This window comes from Anser brachyrhynchus (assembly GCF_964034855.1).
Source record: "Anser brachyrhynchus genome assembly, chromosome: 1".
NCBI classification, from domain to species: Eukaryota; Metazoa; Chordata; class Aves; order Anseriformes; family Anatidae; genus Anser; species Anser brachyrhynchus.
The window spans coordinates 29,424,186-29,434,677 of NC_137694.1; the positions used below are offsets into that span (position 1 = coordinate 29,424,186).

At 41.0% G+C, this 10,492-nt stretch overlaps 1 protein-coding gene across 3 annotated transcripts in view; it reads left to right on the forward strand.

The window, feature by feature from the left end:
- Positions 1-10,492, forward strand: part of DOCK4 (dedicator of cytokinesis 4) — a 251,169-nt gene that overhangs the window by 44,851 nt on the left and 195,826 nt on the right. The window lies entirely within an intron of this gene.

The window sequence follows — 10,492 nt, forward strand, 5'->3', positions numbered from 1 at the left end:
AAATGATCAGTTCTCCTTAAATAACATCAGAGTTAGCATTTTGTGATAATTTTTAGTTCAAAGTGCTTTTTGACAGGTTTGGTTTATGCTCACCAGTCTCTCTGTCACTTTGTCTGCTCAGTCTTGCTTGGGATTTATACACTTTTCATCTTCTGAGTTGTCCCTTTATTTTAAACCCCATTAATCTCTCAAGTTCAATTCTCACGAAGTAGTCAGAATCTACTTTTTCTTCTCCATCTCCTCCCCTCAGCCCCTGCTCTTGGCAATTCTGGTACTGCTTGATGTAGCACCTTCAGGTTTGTAAACCGAGTGGTGTGCTTTCAATTTTATTAAAAACCAAACTTGGTAAAATTACAGTTAAGACATGGAGCCTCGCCTGTGAACTTGCTGATGGCTGCATTACTGGTCTAGAGATGTAGTGTAGGTGGCTGGCTTCAGGTCAGCTTCGTTGGATACAATGAGCAGCCCAGGTAAAGGCTCCTTTAGGCAAAGTTCCTTGGTTGCCAGCAATAAGTAGACTGAATTCACCTGGGATTATGGAGACTGAGCTATCCTGAGGATCTACTGAAAAATCTTTAAATACTAGACAAAGACTTCGGTTGAACCTTGATTGGGCAACTTTGTGGATAAGGCTGCCTTAAACAGAAACATGCTAAATCTTTGTTTTTGGTCTTTAGGTACAAAGAAAAAAAAACTACACATGGAAAACGTGTTTCATGGCATGCAAAATACAATAGTAAAAAATAATGCTCTTGCATCATTTGAACTAGCCTAGAAAACCACTTTTGATTAAATAACCCCCCCTGACATCTTTGAAGGCATTCATATGAATTTTACTTGCTCCTGTAGGTTCCCAGTCTCAACTGAAACTCACACGTACTGTATTTTGTCATCCGCAGTCACACGGGGTGGTGCAGCCCTGGGCAGCACACGTGCAGTAAGGTTATCCAGCACGACTGCGGAGCTCCCTCCGTGGCTCCGGGAGCCGTGCAGTGGTTTGCAGTCTTGGGTTTTGTGTGATGTTTCTGTGAATGAAAATGTTGTGGATATACTTGTGGATATAGTTGGATATCCTAAATTTCTGTCCAATTTTTAAGTCAGAGCGTGTTCAGATGGCCACAAGACATGAAATGAAGAGGTATGAGAAAGCGCTCCCATTGCTCCCAGGCTGAAACTGTGCAGGTGAGAGTACTCCTGCCTCTGCTCTGCTGCCATGAGAAGTGGCTCTGTTCAGGTTTGCTCTGCAGCACGTGGCTGCAGCCATGGTCAGACACTTGGAGCCTGTATTTGGGAACTTTTGTTCCTCATTTAGAATAGCTGGGCCTTTTTTCTGGACAAATGTAAGCTTTCGCTTCATCTTTCTTTCTTTTTTCTTTTTTTTTTTAACATCAGTACATCAATGTATAAAATCAATTTCATATCACTTAATTTGGTGCAAATACTTGCAAAATAAATCTTTTTATTTTTTATATTTGGCTTGTAAAATGGGGCCTGTGCTCTGCTTTCTGAGGATAGTTTTCCTTTTCTGCAGAAAAAAAGAGAACTCTGTAGTTAAAACCATTAAATCTCCAGCCTTTGAATTTACTGTGATACTGGAACAGACATTGATGCTGCTGTATTTGAGAAGCTCTCTGGTGTTTTAAGTTTAGAAGTTACTCTTACGTTATGTTTCTTTTGTGCATCCCAGACTAATTTAGAATCCATTAACATGAGGTGCTTTGCCACTTTTTATTGGTCATGAGCCTAGAGGTGTAGAAGAAAATCCTTGAAATTTATTTCACCTTCTAACTAGAGTGGTTAGGGAATTATCACTTCTGAAGTAATATTCTAGTAACAGTAGTTAACCGCTAAGAGATTTGGTACATACACAAGTCAATATATTGTAATATATGGAAGCTGCTATGTCTGAATTCATGATTTTCCTTCTGGTTTGATTCCACGTTGTTCTTCAGGTATATTTATATTTGTACAAAATTGTCCTCAGACTGGGTGTGATTGTTTCATTTCCTTGATCTACTTTCAGATGGAAAGCAAAACTTTCTTTACATTCTTAGCCCACACAGTGAGTTTTTTCCTTTTATTTTTTTAAGAAAAAAAGAAAAATGAGAGATGTGGTATAGCCCTGCGAGTTCTGTATGGCAAATATCCATAACTGTCACCTAACTGCTATATTTTGCAAGAGATTTAAAAATATGCCTGTAACATAACCAATTAGAGAAAATGGAAATATGGTAGAGGGTGTTCTGGCTGCCCTTCCTGCTACATTATTAAGCAAGTAACGCTCAGCATTCCTGTCCGTACTATAGCTGGTAGAGAGCCCTGAGCCCTTTGGGGCTTTTCAGTCAGTACGGATTTGTGGAGTACTGTAGGTAAGGGATTTGTTTCGTAGTAGGCTGAACAACACAGAAAACCTCTAAGAAATAAAAAAAAAAAACCCACCACCCTAATTCCATTAATTTTTCAGTCTTTTGCCTCTAAGCAATTGAGATAGAGATCAGAAGTGAGAGGAGAATTGATGCTGTTCTGTTTTCCGGGAATCGTTTCAACACGAAATTCACTTTAGTTAAACTGAAGTCAGCTGAGCTCTCACAGGTCCTCCTGGTCTCCAGTCAGACTTAAGGACCGGCGTGTTTTTTTCCTCTGACGTAATTCCTTCTGTGGCAGAAAGTGTGTTGTACTGGGGGATTTTAGAGTCCGCTTCCAGTAATGTATAGCAGCTGTGGAGACTGGATAATCTTCTGCAGCTAAACTGGGAAGAAAAAAACAACATGAAAACAACCTGAAGTAATTTATTGCTTTAAAGAAATTGAAGTAACATCTGCAATACAGCAATCAGCCAAGTAATGCTTCGATACTCATCATAAATTTAGTCTGTAGAAATCATCCATTGATTGTAATTGAGCATAATAGACATACTTTCCAATGGCCCTATCGTCTCCTATTTTTAGAATTGCTTTCTATAAAATGATCTACATCATTGCTTTGCCTGAGGTGTAAGTGTTTAAGAATTTGATATTTGTCACTTATTATAGTTAATAGTAAGGTTTGTGGATGAAAGGTGGATTATGGATTGAAAGGCTCCTGGCTGTGGGGTGAAAGGTAAAGGAGGTCCCCAGGACACCTTTGTTCCCCAACCAGTCTGATCTCGGTCACGGGAAGGAGGATCCTGTATTGTCCCTGGGGATTTCAGTTCATAGCCATGGCTACAAAGTGAGGTGCTCTGGGCACCTTGTCCTCCTTCCTTGTCCTTTTAAGTGCCCAGCCCCCTTCTCAGGTGAGCCTGCTTTATTTACCAGGACTCAGTGGCACCTTTGCATTTGAATCATTCTTGAGGCTCCAAAATATTTCAGAACTTTTATCAGCTGTCCAACAAACTTTCATGGATGGAGGAGAGAACTTGAAGAGGAGACTCACGGTAGCAGTGCCGCCTGTGGCTGGTTTCTAATATTAATCAGGTCTCTGGGTTAGGATATGCCTTGAAAATCTGCAGTAGCTCACAGGATTGCTTCAGAAGCTGGTGGATGCTGTCAGGAGTACTCAGTTTTCGTTTACATTGTATTTGTGGGTTCTTGTTTTTTTTTGTTTGTTTGTTTGTTTTTAAGAACAACAAAAAGAAACAAAACCATCCAAAATCCTGACTCCATTGCATTCCCTTTTCCATCCCCTTCCTCCATTTGTTTTCATGCACTCACTACCTCCTCTGTTTCCTCAATTACTCTCAGGTTTTGTGGATTGTGTCCCAAGGTGCCTTCCCACCAGAGCTTTTGATTTTATAGGATAGGGTCTGGATCTGTCCCTGCTGTGGGATCCCCTGGGGACAAACAGCGATAAGAAAAGGATCTCAGCAAATTCCTGTTTGAGATGGGACTGAAGGGCCGTTCCCTCCTGTCCCTGGCTCCTTCCTGGAAGGTGATGAGGAAAAAAAATAAGGTTGCTGCCTTGACCACGACTGCTACCATTGTCATCATGATCATTTAATTCCTGCAGCCACTCTCACCACCATCACATGGGAGTAATTAACAACGTGGAGAAAGAAGATTGAGGATAAGAAGTGCATACCCTGATTTACATATCTCTGTACGGAACAGATGAATCGAAATGAGAACTCAGCACAATTACACAGAAAAGCTTGCTGCTCTTGCCTTAGTTCTTGGAGTGACGAGCTCAGATGTGGGGTTTTTGTTTGTTTCAAACATGGCTTGAAAGCATTATATATTATAATATTGTACAGTAAATTGGTAATGTAAAAAAAGCTCCCTTTGCTGCTTGTTAAGTGTCTCATATAAATCTATATTGCTGGCTTCCAAGGCTAGCAAAGGCACAGTAATTTTACAACAAATTGCTCTGCTTCCTAGAACAGCTGGATTACATCAAAGATCCAACTGGAAGCCATCTCTGCTCTCTCCTGTAGCGTTAATATATCAGTTTTTCCGTTAATTGCACGATCACTGTTAATTTAATCTACAACAGATCAATGTTACTGAATTACAGAGTGTGTTATTTCTATTGAATAGAAAGTGAATGGGATGTTTGAACTGGCTTAGTGTGCTGTTGAAAAGGAGAGCAATTGATTGATATGGAAAAAATGAATGGGAGGATGGCCCTGTGAAATATGTAAAGTCTTTTTAGCTTTTCTACCCTTTTGTTTTCATATATTTCATTAAAGTCATGATCATTATAGCAATAGCATTCACGCAGATTTCTGTGAAACCATCCCTGATTTTCTAGGGGATAACAAATTAAATGCTGTTTGCTGCTTTTTTTTATTAAAAGTACTCCATCTCCTCTGACCAACTCCTCTGACCTCCTTTGTCCTACGTGGAAAAGATCTGTTTTGCTGTCTTCTTCCCATGAGTAAGAATCCCAAATGGCAAGAAATGAGCTGGGAAATCCATCTATTCAAACTGTAGCTCGACCTTTTGTGCATCCTGCTGACAGATCTACTTTCAGGCCTGTAACAATCTTAAATTTGTCGGTCATTCTTCAGTGAACCTTCAGCAATAAGAATGCAAACAGTCTGAGATACTTAGGCACAGGATTTCGTGGTAGCTACGAAGAGAGCTGTAGCTGATGCTTCCATTTGCTTGTATCGCACGGTTCCTACGTACCTGTCTGCCCAGAGGCAGCAGCTCAGCATGCCAGCTGCCTTTTGCTATAGATGAAGAAGCGGTAACGTGTAGGCACCTCAAGAGATGAACGCTCTGTTACAGGCTGTGGCATCTTTACATACAAACCTTACCCTCTTCAACTGTCAATGGCTGTTTAGAAAAAGGAAGGTAGAAGAACACAGAGTCTGAAGAGAGTTTTTTCATAAATTTTGGGTTTCTTTTTGCAGACAGCTTAAATGTTGAAGGAATTCAAATGGGTATCAGCTTGAGAAGGCAGAAGGAATGTATAGTATTTAGGCCATGACTGAAATGTTTTGCTCTTGTACTTTACAAAAGCTCATAACGTATAGATACATTGGCAGGAGGCCTAATGCTGTTTTAGTATTTATGTCAAACAAGTACATGAAGGATACGGAACTCTTACCGTGTACTTGTTTTCAGCAAGGTAGTGTTCTTTAACACCATCTGAAAGCATATATATGCTTTGTTCAAGCAAAGATTTCACTGATTGTCAAATGAGATTGGATTACGTTAGCCACTTATCAAGAGGTTGATGTAAGACAAACAACCCTTTTATTAGGAAAATCTTCAAGAAGTCTGGAAACAACGTAAATTCCATCAGCTGTATAGTGAGCATCTATTGTCTTTTACTGCATAAGGATGGCTACTGCTCCCATTAGCAGGCAGCAGAGGCTGGTGCTGAAAAGACCATTTCAAAATGCAGGTGCATCAAACTGCAGCAATGGATGTGTTTAAGAAATGGGTTTGAAGTTAACTTGAATAAAAAATGATTAATTTCCTGGCAGCTTCTCATTACTTATTCAGCTTACTTGCTTTTGTTCTTTGCCTTTTTGTCTTAATGTGTTAAAAGAGAAAACACAGCTTCTTTGTTTTGAGAAAAGCTTCTCAAAACAACGCCTTAGATGCTTACAGTGTGGTAGGTTTGGGAAAGTCCCCATGATGCCCTGTCCACAGTCACTAGGAGTATCCTTCAGTGTTTTAGACTTGGCTTTTTGTCCCTTTGAAACAGTTAGTAGAGGAGCAACAATGCTGAGTGTCACTGAACAAAAAGTGCAGGGAAAGGGGAGAGTGGTGCAGCACCAGAAGCTGTTGGTGTCCCCACCAGAGGCCTGTACTGCACTAAGAGAACGAGGAGCAGTGATTAGCGTGCCTGGTAGGTCAGTGGCCATCCCTTGAAAAGCGTCCTTACCATTTGTGCTTCAGATACCACACTGCCGTGGGGCAAAAGGAGAGATCCTGCAGGACCATCTTACTTCCTTTGCCACAGCGTAGCCAAATGCGTGCTTATTCTGTGGGTTAGTAGCTTGTGTGATTCACTAGGTCAAGAAATCTTCCAAAACCAAAACTGAGGCTGGACAGCTGTTTTACTTGTCCCAACAGCTGTTTTATTTGTCCCACAGTATCCTTTATTAGAAGCTTGATTCATTCCCTTCTTGTACCTGCGATAGCTCTAGAGTCCTCGCCGCGGGGTTAGTATGCAAGGCTGGTAGACCTTGTGTCAACAGCCAGATTATCTTTCCCGAGCTCGTTGGGTCTCCAGCTTGATCAAAAGGCGGTATTCTCAGTAGATGCCATTCTGGCAGTGCTGTAGCTTTGACCTGGATGCTTATGCCTCAATTAAATAAAACGGTGGCCAGCCATTTATTTTCAATATGTATTGTCCATTCCTCTTGTAGAAAAGTCAATTGTGTTCAACTGATATTCTGCCTGTTTTTAAATGGGTATACAATTTGGTAAAAGGAGCCCATCTGTACAGAAATCTATAGCATTCTAGCTTCTAGTTGTGCTTTTCCCAAAGATCATGGAATCGCAGAAAGGCAGAGGCTACGAGACACCACTGGAGACCATTTAGTCCAATCCCATGGCTCAAAGGAGGGTCAGCTGGAACGCGTTGCTCAGGGCCATGGCCAGGTAGGTTTCGAGCACTTCCAAGGGTGGAAACTACACAACCTCTCTACGCAGTCTGTTCCAGTGCTTAGCTAACCTCACAGCGAAGTGTTTTCTTACATATTTCAGTGTGTGCCCATTGCCTCCCATCCTGTTGCTGAGTGCCACTAAGAAAAGTCTGGCTCCATCGTCTTTATCCACTTCCCCAAATTTGGGTATTTAAATAGGCTGATAAGATTCCCCCCGAAAGCATTCCTTTCTCCACGTTAAGCAGTCCCAGCTCTCTCAGCCTCTCTGCATACATCAGATGCTGCAAGCCCCTTATCTCCATGGCCCTTTGCCAGGCTCACAGCAGTAGGTACCCATCTTCTCTGGAGAAGCCCAGCACTAGGCATGGCACTCCAGATGTGCTGAGGAGAGGGGAAGGATCTTCTTGCTCAGCCAGCTGGAAATGCCCTTCCTCATGCAGCCCAGGACACAGTTGGTCTTCTTGGCTGCAAGGGCACACTGCTGACTCAAGTTCAACTCAAGGACTACCAGGACCCTCCAGGTCCTCTTACGCCAAGCTATTTTCCAACCAGTTAGCCCCCAACATGTAGTGGTAAGCTCTATGTTTATTGTCTGCTGGCTGGAGGGAGTGCATCACCTTTCTTTGCAGGCTAGGCACTGGGGTATCACAAAAGGAGGCGTTTGTAAATGAGTCCCTATGAAGGGAGGTGGTCCACTGTGCTGATGTGTACCTATGCTTTTGAAAGCATCAGTAATAATTCACTCAACTTACTGCAGCATAAACATCTAATAATGCAAAACATGACAATTTTAACAGTTTCCACTGCAAAATTCTTAGTCTGCTGTATGCATATTTATCCTCTGTTCGGTGACTTTGCAGTAATTATAAATTGTAATGGGTACACTTTAAATAATATTCAAGATTTTCAAAAGTGATAAAAGAATTTTGAGTGCTGTCTTGAAACTTTTAAAGGAAGGCGTAAGTGTTAAAGCCTGCCACATCAGCACTTAGTGAAAATCAGAGTTCTAGTTAAGTGCTCCAGTCTTTGTTGAAAATCTTAGTGTATAATGTAAGGAAAGATATTTAAATAAGTGAATAAGTGGGTGGAACAGCAAGTAGATTAACTATTACTAAAGGTTTTTTGACCAATAAACTACAATCAGCCATCAAAACTTCTTATTAGTTAATAAAAACCTTTATTGTGGCAGTTCTATTTGAGCACACCGCTATTCGTGGTCTTCTGTTCCATCAGTGGTATGCAGACCAGTTTGTGAGTGACTGGTATGAACCTGAGAAGTGGTTAATGTGTGTTTGTGAGCCCACAGTGCTCCACAAGCCTTGCGTATAAGCTGTCATCAGTTTTTTCTGTTAATTTCTTGCTTGACAATAAACTACTCTGCTAGTTTTACTCGTGATGTATCAAATCCTTTAAATTATTCAATACACCATGAACTGTGATATTATGCACGAGCAAGCCGTACTGCTTTTGTAATGTCCTTCACTTTGAAAATCCTTTAGGAATGTTATACACTGAACTTAGCCAAAGCTCTAGTGGTCTTGTGGAACAGATAACTGCAAATAGTAAGACTTAGGCAATATAGCATCTGTTTTCAATAAGTGGTGTAGTGAACAGGGAAATTCAGTTTTCTGTTTGAGTTGGATATGCCAGTCTTATGCTTTCCGATGCCATACCGTGTTGAAAAGCAGGTATATGTCATTGTGTTGTCAGAGAAGTGAATGCCTAAAGCCTGTCAAACCTACTGTAGCACTGGGTAGTTATTTCTAAACTTGTGTGTTTCTGCTTTGAGGGACAGGATTTGAATTGAGTAGTTACACTTTAGTAGTTACGCTGGTGATTTTTTTCCAGCTCTTCAGGGTCTGAAACAGCACTGTATTGACTAAATGTTCCATAGGGCTCTCCGGTGCAGTAGAAAACATCAGAGACGTGCTGTCTCTCCTACAGCTATTTCCATTTTCCGAGGATTAGTAAACTGATTTCTCTTATTAGAAAGACTCAATGTTGTGCAACATGAAGTACTTCACGTCTTACTCATGCCTTCAGATATAAACAGACGCAGATTGCTTTGTCTGTGAGCAGAATGACAAAAATGCATTTCAGGTGTGGTGAGATGTTGAAGATTGAAGGCGGTGCAGTGAGATTTTGATGATTGCAGGCGGTGCAGTGATGCTGCCACAACTTGCAGGTAGCGCCGCGCCTGCGTGGCTCTGCCAGGACCTCGAGGGGCATAGCACTTTGTCAGAGAGACTACTGCTTTGTAGTGTTGTAAGAACTTTTTGCTAATAACAGCAGATTTATAGATTTCAAAGCAAATATTTTCTCCATTTGTATCTGAAATCTGTTTAAATAGGTTATTAAATAATTAACACATTTTGCGCAACTCTTTTCCATTGGCATTACGTGGTACTGCTGTTGGTTAGGAGAATGCTTTAAAATGCTTTGCAAGTGTTCTCATAAAATAGTAGTAGTATCAGCCACACTCTTTTTCTTTTTCCTATATTTTTTGTAAAGAGTTTCTTTAATTTATGGAATTTTGTCTTGGCTGTTACGTGCTGAAGACAGGTGAGGACCACTGTTTGTGCCAGGCAGTCTGAGGGAAAGGGCCGGGTGTTTTGGCTGACAGCTGAGCTAGCCTAATTCGGCTGGAAAGTGGGACGCAGTTCAGTTGTGCAGAGCACTTCTTGCTCTGAGTTACTGGCTGCGTTCGCCTTCTCTTCACATTTGCTAAAATCAAACGTTATGTGCTGGCTGGGTGTGCAGTGGCCAAGCCCATTTATCAAATCAGAGGTCCCAAAGATTCGTTCCGTACTTTGAGAAATGAAGCCCTTCACTTCAGTGATGTATTTCACATGGCTTATTTTGATTTCCATCCTTCAACTGCAGGAAATAACTAGTATTTAATAAAAAAAAAAAATACTATTTGGTCTTCATTGGTTTTGAAATTAGAAACATAGGTGTTCAACGATGTGGGTCATGGGTTTTTAGTTGTATCCTCTGATATTCTCATTGATTGCTTCTATTTAATATTTTCACATGAACCAAAGTTTTTCATATTTTGATCTTACTAATCAATGCATTTAAAAAAAATACTACATCGATTTGCCGTTTTCCTGGGTGTTGTGAAAGTCTCTATTCACTTCTATTTGCTTAAGGTGTAAATAACTGAATATCTTACTTCGTTATGCACAGAGCAAGTAAATTCTGCCTCGGTAACGCAGGCCTTTGTGCTAGCCTGGTTTGATGGGGTCAGCTCCCTGAGAATGCAAAGCTCTCACTTCAACCCTATCTGTTTCATGGCCGAAAAGGCAGAACTTCTTAGTGACACTTGCAAACTGCCCTAGCCACTGAAGAAAGCTATGTTGCTCAAGTTCTAATGTTATGGGGATGGAAAGTTAATCTGTTCAGAGAAATAGAGATTTGTTTTTGCTTGGCTTACTGTTTCACGGA